Here is a 12476-nt window from a genome sequence, read left to right as displayed (position 1 = left end):
AAAAAAGTTTTATGTATTTCCAAATTTTGCCCTCTAAGCCATATGAAAAGACTCATTCCCCACTGTATGCTATTTTTTTAAATCTCTTGTATTGATACATGTCCCCCATGGCAGTGACCAAGGTAGGTCTGCTCATTCCTATGCTGTATACAAACAGTCAAACCTATATCTAAATAGCCCTAGGTTCACACCTAAGCGTTTTCTGCAGTGTTTTGCGTTTTGCAGAAACGCAATACAGTCCATTTAACATAATGTGCGTTTTTTGGAAAGGGTCAGGGACTTTTTTGTTGCGTTTTTGGTTCTATAGACTTCAGAGGAAACCTTGCAGAAAAGCATGTATTGCATTTTTGATGCATTTTGCATTTTAAATCTGCCTAGCAACAAGACAAATTCATAAAAATGAAAAAAGAAAACGCAAAACGCATCAAAAACACGGCAAAAATGCAACATAAAATGCAATGCAGAAACGACTCAAACGCAACCTGCATAGGTGTGAACCTAGCCTTAAGTTTTCCAAGATACATAATGGAGCAAGTTGTCCAGTTTTTCACCAGGTTTTGCTCTACATCAGTGCACCTCACCTTTTGTCTGTAATTACCATATTTTTCGCTCCATAAGACGCACTTTTTTTCCCCCCAAAAAAGGGGGGAAAATGTCAGTGCGTCTTATGGAGCGAATGTGAAGCGGCCGGTCCGGTATTTCTGCCGCCACCATGTCAGAATATCGGGCCGGCCACTTAGCTCTTCTCTCCTGCAGGACCCTACCTGTTCCTCGCTCCAGCGCTGCAGTCTTCCCGCGGCGGCTTCTGTGACAGCCAGGTGCCCACTGCGCATGCGCGAGAAGCGCCGTGTTTTGTGAATGGTCCGGTGTCTTCTGGGACACATGACAAGTCCCAGAAGGCTCCAGGCCATTCGCAAAGCGCAGTGCTTCTCGCGCATGCGCAGTGGGCACCCGGCTGTCATAGAAGCCGCCGGAGGAAGAAGGAAGGACAACTCCGTGGAAGTGGGAGCGGGTACCTGTTAAATTCAGGTACCCGCTCCCCCTCCCTCCCCAAAGGTCAGCAGTCTCTGGTAATCTCCTCCACTGTCTGCAGTCTCTGGTCTTCTGTACTGTGTCCGCAGTCTCTGGTCATCTCCTGTACTGTGTCCGAAATCTCTGGTTATCTCCTGTACTGTGTCCGCAGCCTCTGGTCATTCCCTGTACTGTGTCCGCAGTCTCTGGTTATTCCCTGTACTGTGTCCGCAGTCTCTGGTCATCTCCTGTACTGTGTCCGCAGTCTCTGGTCATTCCTTGTACTGTGTCCGCAGTCTCTGGTCATTCCCTGTACTGTGTCCGCAGTTTCTGGTCATCCCGTCCTATATCCGCAGTCTCTGGTCATCTCCTGTACCGTGTCCGCAGTCTCTGGTCATCTCCTGTACCGCGTCCGCAGTCTCTGGTCATCTCCTGTACCATCTCCGCAGTCTCTGGTCATCTCCTGTACCATGTCCGCAGTCTCTGGTCATCTCCTGTACTACGTCCGCAGTCTCTGGTCATCTCCTGTACTATGTCCGCAGTCTCTGGTCATCTCCTGTACTATGTCCGCAGTCTCTGGTCATCTCCTGTACTGTGTCCGCAGTCTCTGGTCATTCCCTGTACTGTGTCCGCAGTCTCTGGTTATTCCCTGTACTGTGTCCGCAGTCTCTGGTCATCTCCTGTACTGTGTCCGCAGTCTCTGGTCATTCCCTGTACTGTGTCCGCAGTCTCTGGTCATTCCCTGTACTGTGTCCGCAGTTTCTGGTCATCCCGTCCTATGTCCGCAGTCTCTGGTCATCTCCTGTACCGTGTCCGCAGTCTCTGGTCATCTCCTGTACCGTCTCCGCAGTCTCTGGTCATCTCCTGTACCATGTCCGCAGTCTCTGGTCATCTCCTGTACTACGTCCGCAGTCTCTGGTCATCTCCTGTACTACGTCCGCAGTCTCTGGTCATCTCCTGTACTATGTCCGCAGTCTCTGGTCATCTCCTGTACTGTGTCCGCAGTCTCTGGTCATCTCCTGTACCGTGTCCGCAGTCTATGGTCATCTCCTGTACCATCTCCGCAGTCTCTGGTCATCTCCTGTACCATGTCCGCAGTCTCTGGTCATCTCCTGTACTACGTCCGCAGTCTCTGGTCATCTCCTGTACTACGTCCGCAGTCTCTGGTCATCTCCTGTACTATGTCCGCAGTCTCTGGTCATCTCCTGTACTGTGTCCGCAGTCTCTGGTCATCTCCTGTACTATGTCCGCAGTCTCTGGTCATCTCCTGTACTGTGTCCGCAGTCTCTGGTCATCTCCTGTACTATGTCCGCAGTCTCTGGTCATCTCCTGTACCGTGTCCGCAGTCTCTGGTCATCTCCTGTACCGTGTCCGCAGTCTATGGTCATCTCCTGTACCATCTCCGCAGTCTCTGGTCATCTCCTGTACCATTTCCGCAGTCTCTGGTCATCTCCTGTACTACGTCCGCAGTCTCTGGTCATCTCCTGTACTACGTCCGCAGTCTCTGGTCATCTCCTGTACTATGTCCGCAGTCTCTGGTCATCTCCTGTACTGTGTCCGCAGTCTCTGGTCATCTCCTGTACTATGTCCGCAGTCTCTGGTCATCTCCTGTACTATGTCCGCAGTCTCTGGTCATCCCCTGTACTGTGTCCGCAGTCTCTGGTCATCTCCTGTACTGTGTCTGCAGTCCATTGGTTCAGAATATTTTTTTTCTTGTTTTTCTCCTCTAAAACCTAGGTGCGTCTTATAGAGCGAAAAATACGGTAAGTGATTCTGGAATGGCTATGACTAATGCAGGCCATACATGGGTCGAATTCTGAATGAATTTTTTCTCGAAAATTGGAAATTTTGTGCATTTTGTAACCCGATGGTGCCACGATTGATTTCAAAATTCGACCAACCAAGCCTTTAATTTCACCTCGTTGTTACAGAAAGTAATTTTCGTGGCAATGAATTTTCTTTTCTTTCCAGGTCAGCTCATTTCTTTATTATATTTCTTTCACGATTCTCTCATCGATTAGAAATTCAGTTTCAAAAATTACCAACACGCCTGATCAATCAAATTCGATGGTCACATGAAAATCGGCCATTTCTGTAAACCACTAATGGTACGAAATTCGAACGAAAATTCTTAGAAAAGGTTTTCAAAAGAAAATTCTTTCTGAATTCGACTCACATATGGCCAGCTTGAGGCTGCAAGCCAAGCTTGAGCCTGACCATACATTATACAATTTTCTTGAGAATTTTGCTTTGGATTGACCAAAAACTATATAATATGAGATCAAACCTAAACAACACTTTTAATTGTATCCAATTAGGCAGGCCCCTGCGCTACATAGTTGAAGGTAAATCTAAAGGAAATTGGGCAGAAATTGGACAGAAAATTGTATAGTGTATGGCAAGCCTCTGTATTCTTCTGTATTCTACCTGCGTTACTAAAGACTGCAATATTAGGATGACGAGTTTCCAGATACACACTTTTATCTCAGTCTGGAACACACTTTCTGGTGATGTTGGAACACTCTCCTTACTGCCCCACACACAGAAAGCTTCATATAAATATTGCCAGTATTAGGGCTTATTCACACCATGGTGCAGAGACGTCAGTTTTTCCGCACTCGTTCTGCAAGGGCACAATGAAATCAATACGCTCTGTTCACACTAGTATCACGTGCAGATTTTTTCTGAGCAGGAATTTGCAATTTGTATAAAACTCATTGAAGCATGCATGAAAACTGATGTCTCTGCAAGTGAAATCTGCACATACATTTCCATCAGTTTTCATGCACATATGGTGTGAATGAGCCCTTAAAAATGATCTCACAGCCACCAATCAGATTTAAACCTTTCTTGGACATTTTGATCATGATTAGTGATGCAGAAAGCAGAGTGAGAAGCACACAGCGCAGGATTCAGGAAGCACACTCCCAATGCCCTCCTGCTGATCTCATATGGATCTACTGTACATGTGCCTATTCTGTAGGGGATTACATAGAATTTAGATTAAAGTGATTCTAAAGGCTTGCCTTTTTTTAGAGAAGAAATAACACATGTCTATACTTACCTGCTGTGTGCAGTGGTTTGTCGAGTGCCTCCACAGCAAGCAGCTTGCTATGGGGGAACCTGCTGCTCCATGTATCCATTCAAACACGGAGCTGCGGCTCAGCTTCGCCCCCCTCTTCTCATTGACTCACTAGCTATGATTGACAGCAGTGGGAGCCAATAAGAAGAGGGAGTCCTGGGATAGCCGAAACTATAGTGCACATCGCTGGATCAAGAGGGGGCTTAGGTGAGTATTAGGGAGGGCTTAGGTAAGTATTAGGGGGGATGCTGCACACAGAAGGTTTTTTACCTTCATGCATAGAATGCATGAAGGTTAAAAACCTTGAGCCTTTAGAACCACGTTAAGGTCAACTAAGTGAACTTCCGAATTTTAGCACAGTTGTGTTTCATGCATAGAATTAGTAGATCACAAAACACTTTTACTTATCTTGTAACTAATTCACTAAAGCTGGCCATACACATATAGATCTTCACTCAAGAATTTTCGTTTCAAGAATATTCATTTGATGTTCTAATCGTTAGTGGGGTCAAATCGATTTTCGTTGACAGGAAAATTCAAAGGGGCAGGAAGGAAAACTTTTCTCGATCAAACTAATTTTCGGTCAGTGTATGTGGTTATCTTCTAGAAATTAAATTCATTTTAAAATCAAATGTTAATAGCAAAAGACAGTTTTTGAACAACATTCATCCATTCTTCAATTGTTCAAAGAATTTTCGTACGACTTTTATTACAAATGTTCTTGTATGGAAATCTACACATGTATAGCCAGCTTTACTGTTTAGGACTGCATATTGGCATTTCAATAAAACGTGACAAATTCAAATTATGGACATTTACATGTTTTATTTTTGCAACTTTTTGTACAGTCCATGCATTTGTGGATGACTGCCAGTCTTAGCTGGACTACAGTCAGCAATCAGGGAAGCCAGGCATGCTCACGGGAGGTTTGCCAGTATGTAGGATTGTCAAACTGTACAACTAATCACTAATAAGTAAAACATGTCACAAGACTGGCTACAGAAGGGGCAACAGAATGCAGAGGTCAGAGTAATGTTAGTCTGGTGTTGATGACATGATGGATGACCTTGGTATATGTCTGTCATTGTCACATGAGCCAGAGAGCATCTTGTATAAGACGTAGTCGCATAGCGAAGTCATTTAGTTCTTCTTCTTCCCTCGTCTTGGTGTAAGGTTTCCTATAGTCACAATATGAAAGTTAGAAGAGAAGAGACCATCTTTAAGAAAAACTGTTAAATTCATTACTGTTCTCTGAAGAGACAAGCAGAAATAGAAGCACCTAGTCATTCCTCACTTGTTCTCACTCTATACAAATATACAGTGCAAAAACATTTTAGCTCATGCCAGGAGACCGAGCTGCGGAGAAGCATTTGGATGGTGCCTGTTGGTTCCATGGCCCTCTCAGGTCTATAGGCATCTTAAATCTATGAAGGTGTCCCAATCACAGAAACACTTCAAGTGAAATGTTGGCATGCAAAACCAACAGGAGGGTTTCCAACTCTCACCTACTGTGGTTGCAGCACAGTTCCAAACATTTTATTTAAAGATCAAAATAAGTGGAGTAATAGCAGCCCAACATCTTAAATCTATGGTCAACATTCTTGGGACTAGAATTTTTTATGCTGCAATATACAGTAACGTATTGGATGCTAAAAGTAGCATATCAAGCAATAGGCATCTTATATGGTGTATGAGCAAATGTGCCTTGGACAACCAATGAGACACTAAAGTACAACTATATCTTGGCCATTAGACAAGAGTCTTACCTGTACACTACATACACTGAATTTTGATTGCAGTTTGTCTGATTGCTACATGGTAGCGCTCATCCCCGAAGCAGCCACTGAGAATCTGCTCAGGTTCTCTCAAATAGTACAGTGTGATGACAATTTCTTGTCTTAGAGGCGCTACCTTCAGGGGCAACAGCCCCAGGAGAACCTGGAACCTTCCATGGAGGGAAAGAAAACACTCTTTAGGCCTGCTGCACTTTTATCACCTCCCCAGACACCTTTTGAATGTCTCTTGCCAGGGATTGGCTAGGGCATGATAAATATTCAACTGATCATTTGAATCTCCTAGCCCTATGCTCTGGAATCCAACTCTCAGCTCAGAAAAACCCCAAGCAGATCTACACAATCAATCACTGCTCCATTCAATACAATGGAGCCAAAAACTAAATTTACCTAGCAACCTACCCACAAGAGTTTGCTACACATGCATTACCCTCATCCATCGCAGAAGGGAAGGTCAGTGGAAACAGAAACAAAACCTCCTGCGCTCAGAGACCCAGATCAGAAAGTTTATCCAGTGGACGATCAAAGGTTGTGCAGCTCTAGCTCAAGGCTGGCGAAGCCCAATGACAGCTGTAACAAAGAACAAAAACAAAAGCGCACCAACCTTGCGCATTACCTCAGTGAGTAAAAGGTGAATTTATTAAATTGAGATGCATACTCACAAAAGCAGCAATATAAAAAAACATATAAAATCCAACATCAGTACACTGGGATAGCAGACACGTGCGGGTCCCATCTAGAGGGGAGATTCTCAGGATGAAACTGACGCGTTTCGAAGGAAGATCCCTTCTTCCTCAGAGCTAGCTCAATCAGAAGCTACAGGTTAGTGTCTAGTGGGCCATCAAAAACAGACAATATGCTTTGCAATGGGCTTCTAATCACTATATCCCTAATCTGAGTTACCAACCATTTGGGGGATACAATATCAGCTGATAACATTGTTTTTAATGGATTGTCAAAGGATAAAAAGACTGGCCTGGAGGAAAGAACAAATACAAAAGTGGTTTACAGCAAACATGGATGTTGTCCCTCACTTGTTAGTATGTAGTATATTCAGGACTTTTTTAGTCTCAGAGAATAGGTGCAGGTACTAACAACACCCCTCCCTCCCGCGTCACCCCTTGTCTCTGCTCCCTGCCTCTGAGCACCACCCGTTATCTTCACCTCTCCCCTCCTCCTATTGCTGCAACATGTAGACAGAATAGAACTAAGAATAATTTTGTGGTGCGAAAAAAGAAGTGTGGGAATAGACAAAAAACAAGCATACTGTACATATTCACCTCCCTGCTGCCGCATCGGTCTAATGTTGCAGCTGTCCTCTGCTGGCTCGAAACCCGAAAACTGAGTGATCACATGACCACTGATTGCTCAGTTCTCAGTCCGCTCTGAGCAGAGAGCAGTGACTGTCAGTCGCTGCCCTCTGCTCTGCCCCTCCAGCGCTCACTAGAGTACAGGGCTGGAGAGGGGGCAGGAACAGCTTGCTCAGGCTCTCAGCTGCGTAGAGAGAGGCTGTGATATTGTCGAGATCCTTCCAGAGTCTGACGTGGCTCTGCTGATTCTGGGTCACCGGAGAACACAAGTAAGCGCAGAAGAGAAGTATTGCCATAACTTTTTTGGCCATACATCATTTTAGGTAATCAGGGATGGACAATATATTTTCAGCAGAACCACAAAGGACCAGCATTACACCTCAGAATATGAGCCATCAGGGAAGGGTGCTGTACTCTCTACCATATGACAGTGGATTGGTATTATTCTCAGCCAAAAGAAGTCAGCATTAGGCCCTGTTCACACCTGAGCATTTAGAAGTACATGTTGTGGCTGTGCAGATCTATGTGTTGCAGTACAGTGTGGTCTGAAAAATGAAGCAGGTCTGTTTTTTTGTGCATTTTCATGCAGTGCAACGCCCAATAGAAAAAAAATGCTTATAAATGTGCAATGGACATTAGAAAAAAAATATAAAAAACAGACAAAGGCAGGCAAATAAGATATGAACCTGGCCTTAGTCCTGACTAATTTTCAATTTTCCCAGATTCTATATCTTAGCAGCAATAGAAAAGCTATTTTTTGGATACTAACAGATACTTTTATGGAAAGATAAAGAAATTAAAAAAAAAATCTGATGTGATTATATACACATACTGTATAGGCATTTTTAGAATGTAATTAAGATTTTCTTAAATCTAGATACATTTGTTCCATCTCTTTTTCCATTTCCATTTGAATAAAATATATCACGCCATAAAAATCCTTTCCCAGAGTGGTCTTAGAAAAGACATACTGTAAATGTCTTGATGCTTTGAGATGTCTTCTTTCTATTACAGACATCTATCGCTACAGCAAATGAATGTAATGGGACTTGTTAGTGTATAGAGCAGTCAGCCTGAGTTGAAAGGATGGAAACTATGACATGTAAAGCGTCAGTTATGGCAGTGGTTAGAGCTATCAAAGCAACTATCACACAAGTAGGAGCCTGTGGCAGTAGCTTGGGCAATGTTACTACTTTTGATTGCACTGGTGTCAAAAGAAAAGCCAGCTACACTCAGCATCAGTAAGCATCATACACACTGCTAATACCAGACTGATCATTAGTCCAACCACTGACACCAGCACCTACAGTACATATAACATATATACACGCTCTAGATGGGGCACCAAGGAACAGCCCAGGCTGGTTACCCTATGCTTTTATTCAGCAAGGCACCAAATAAACACAATTTCAATGCAGGAGGGGTTTGCACAGCAAGTCCATAACTTAGGAAAAAAAAACCCACTAACTACACTCAGGTCAGGGCCTCCTGATGGCCTTCTCAAAAACAAACAGGTGGCACTTGAACCTTTTCAGCCCTCATGCACACTTGACGTATTTACAGCTGCTGTTTTTGGCTTTTGACGTTTTTTCTACAGCCAATAAACTCCCCAGCATGTTATCCTATGTGTCCATGCACACATAGGCTGTAATCAACATTTTTTGGCTGGGACGTTTTTTGGCAGGAAAAAAAACCCAAAACTAGTGCATTTCTAGAGGAGTTTTTTAGCTGTAAAAACGCTCTAACGCTGAAAAACGCAGCAAAACGTGATAAAACGGCACAAACTGGCATTTTTGGACCCTTTTTTTACCAAAAAAAAAAACTTTTAGGTAAAATAAAATGCTAAAAAACACAAATGCCGCAAAATGCCAATGCAAAAGAAAAATGCTGAAAATCTCATGTTTTTAACATGACTTTACACAGCTAACGTTATCAGTGTTATCAAAATGTCCAGTGTGGAGAGAGGGAGAAGAGAGGGGGAGAGAAAAGGAGCAAGGGAAGGAGAGATGGGGAGAGGCGAGGAGGAGAGAGGGAAGGAGAGGGGGAAGAGAGAGAAAGGAGGAGAAAAGGAGAGAGATGGAGAGGGGGGAGAAGAGAGGGGGAGAGAGAAGGAGCAAGGGAAGTAGAGAGGGAGAGGGGGAGAGAAAGAGAAAGGAGGAGAAAGGGAGAGGAGGAGAGAGAGAGGGAGAGGGGGGGAGAAGAGAGGGGGAGAGAGAGGGGAAGCAAGGGAAGGAGAGAGGGGGAGAGCAGGAGCTAGGGAGGGAGAGAGGGGGGAGAGAGGGGAGGAAAGATGTGGAAAGAGGGAGCAGGAGAAGGGGAGAGGAGCAGAGAGAGGTAGAGGAGGAGAGCGGCAGAAGAGGCAAGAGCGAGGGAGAGGGGGGCGGAGGAAGGAGAGAGGGGCAAAGAGAGGGAGAGGAGTAGAGAGAGAGACAGTGAGGGGGAAGGAAGGGGGAGACAGAGAGAGGGAGTAGGAGATAGAGGGAGAGAGTGCAAGAGGGAGTGGAGAGAGGAAGAGGGGGAAAGAGAAAGGGAGGGGGGTAGGAGGGATAGAGGGAGGGGAAAAGTGAGAAGGTGGGGTGAGAGGGGTAGAGGTAGAGAAAAACAGGGAGAAGGAGGGGGAAAGAGAGAGTATGTGAAGGGGAGAGAAAGAGACTAGGCTGAAGTGATGTCATCTGAAGGCTTGTTACCTGTGGGCTGTAAACAGCACTGCAGAAATCGGCCTTGGGTGGCTAGCATACCTGTTAATAGCTGGGAAAGGTTCAGTTCACAGACACTGTACAGAGCTGATCCAAGAAGCTCTGTACCATTTGTCCTTGTGATGATCAATCACAACAATCAAAAATATAAACAAATGAATATATATATTAGGGAAGCCTGCCCCTTCCTTTCACAATGTTTACAATGTCCTCTCTCTCTTCTTTCTGCAGGACTTCTGTGACAGATCAGGTTGATTCTGATTGGTCAGTTCTGGCACAGAGTATCGCTCTGATCTGTCCTAGAAGCAGTGCAGAGACAAGAGTGGGAAGAGCCTGGATTTCAGATCCCTGCACTTCCACTCCGGCTGTGTGGGCACAGATGGCTCAGCACCCACAGAGGTAAGTACAATGGGGAGTGTGTGGGAGGGTGGGGAGGCTGTATATTGTTAGTTCACCTTTACAGTTTTTTCTGTAAAAGTGAACTAACATTCACCCATTATCACCAAGAGTAACAGTGAAAGCAAATCCAAAATCATGAGTTTTCACTAGAACAGGAATAGAGTAAAAATCTTCCAATGTGGACACCATAGATTGCATCACTTAGGAGGGATTTCCCTTCACTTCCTGTTCTGAATATGTGACAGGACGTGAAGGGAAATCTCCCCAATGGGACACTGATGGACAAAAACATGACAGGGGTTATACCCCCATTACTCTATCCAAAATGAAGAAAAATGTTTGGCTTTTATACCACCAAAAGAAAGGTGTGTGTGTCAAAAAGATATTATAAAATTAATTTGTGTACGGTTGCATGACCACAGGCCCGGACTGGCCATAGGGCACAGTGGGCATTTGCCCAGTGGGCCGGGCCACCTGGATAGCAGAGGTGGCCCGGCAGCACATAGAGGAACCAGACTGTGCATTTCTCGGTTCTTCTATGTGCTACCCAGCCGCCCTTCCTATCCATCTCCTGCATGCCGTGGGCTCCTGTATGCTCCCCCCCCCATGGCTGGCTCCCCCCTCATCGCAGCGCTGCATCCAGTTTCCCCCCTCCCTGCAGCTGCTGTGGAACATCTGTCAGCAAATTCTGTCCCCAGTGCTGACAGTGACAGTCCCCCCATCACCACAGACGGGAAAGCAGGGAGAAAGCTGGTTCTGCGCTCCTCCTCCCGGCCTCTCCTCCTGTGTCTGCTCCACCCACACTCCCCGCCAGCGTTGTGTCTTCTCTCCCCTTCTTTTTTTTTCTTTCTCTCTCCTTCTTTCTTTTTATTTTGTTCTCTGTCTCCACTTTCTCTCCTTTCTTTCTTTTTCTATATTTTTCTTTCTGCCTCCCATTTCTCTCCTTTCTTTCTAATTTCTCTCTCTCTGCCTCCCATTTCTCTCCTTTCTTTCTAATGTCTCTCTCTCTGCCTCCTGTTTCTCTCCTTTCTTTCTCTCTGCCTCCTGTTTCTCTCCTTTTTTTCCTTTCTATATTTCTCTCTCTCTGCCTCCTGTTTCTTTCTTTCTATATTTCTCTCTCTCTCTGCCTCCTGTTTCTCTCCTTCCTTTCTTTTCTCTTTCTTTCTTTCTATATTTCTCTCTCTCTGCCTCCTGTTTCTCGCCTTTCTTTTCTATATTTTTCTCTCTATGCCTCCTGTTTTTCTCCTTTCTTTCTATATTTCTCTCTCTCTACCTCATGTTTCTCTCCTTTCTTTCTATATTTCTCTCTCTCTACCTCATGTTTCTCTCCTTTCTTTCTATATTTCTCTCTCTCTACCTCCTATTTCTCTCCATTCTTTTCTTTCTATATTTCTCTCTCTACCTCCTGTTTCTCTCCTTTATTTTCTTTCTTTCTATATTTCTCTCTCTCTGCCTTCTGTTTCTCTCCTTACTTCCTTTCTATATTTCTCTCTCTCTCTGCCTCCTGTTTCTTTCTTTCTTTCTCTCTGCCTCCTGTTTCTCTCCTTTCTTTCTGTATTTCTCTCTCTCTGCCTCCCTGTTTCTCTGCTTTCTTTCTCTCTCTCTCTCTCTGCCTCCTGTTTCTCCCCTTTCTTTCTTTCTATATTTCTCTCTCTCTGCCTCCTGTTTCTCTGCTTTCTTTCTTTCTCTCTGCCTCCTGTTTCTTTCTTTCTCTCCTCTGCCTTCTGTTACTGTTCTTTCTTTCTATATTTTTCCTCTCTGTCTCCTGTTTCTCTCCTTCCTTCCTTCTCTTTTTCTTTCTTTCTTTTTCTCCTCTCTTTCCTTTCTTTCTCTCCTACAAAAATTTTTAAAAAATAATAAAATATAAATTGTAAAAAATTAAATCAAAACTTACTGACACAGTGGTGGAAACTACCAGGGTTGCAAAGGTCGGTCTTGTGACCGGGCGCTGATGTTCCGCCACTGGGCTCTGAGGAATGGGTGCTCGGGCCTGCTCAGTCCAAAATTCCCGAGAATTTTTTTGTCCCAGTCCGGGCCTGCATGGCGGAGTAATGCAGGCCATAGATGGGGAGAAAAACGGCCGATTTTTCGTCCGATAACGAACTATCGGTGGTCTAAAAAACTCGGCGATGAGTAACCTATAACGGGAAATGATGTCATTTTGTGGCCTTTTGTGATCCTTTTT

The 12476-nt window shown here is 44.6% G+C and overlaps 1 long non-coding RNA gene across 1 annotated transcript; it reads right to left on the bottom strand.

Annotated features, from left to right (window-relative positions):
- Positions 1-4898: 4898 nt before the first annotated feature.
- LOC149434770 (uncharacterized) lies at positions 4899-7011 on the bottom strand. The gene is made up of 2 exons (XR_016308622.1): positions 5860-7011; positions 4899-5271 (listed from the first exon to the last, which is right to left on the bottom strand). It is a non-coding gene; the product is annotated as an uncharacterized LOC149434770 (long non-coding RNA).
- Between the last annotated feature and the right edge of the window lie 5465 nt (positions 7012-12476).

The sequence above is a fragment of the Staurois parvus genome, unplaced genomic scaffold (assembly GCF_062004578.1).
Source record: "Staurois parvus isolate SC_StPar_1 unplaced genomic scaffold, SC_StPar_1.0 ptg001680l, whole genome shotgun sequence".
NCBI lineage: Eukaryota > Metazoa > Chordata > Amphibia > Anura > Ranidae > Staurois > Staurois parvus.
The sequence above is the reverse complement of the archived record's forward strand: the minus strand, read 5'-3'. Positions and strand labels throughout refer to the sequence as shown.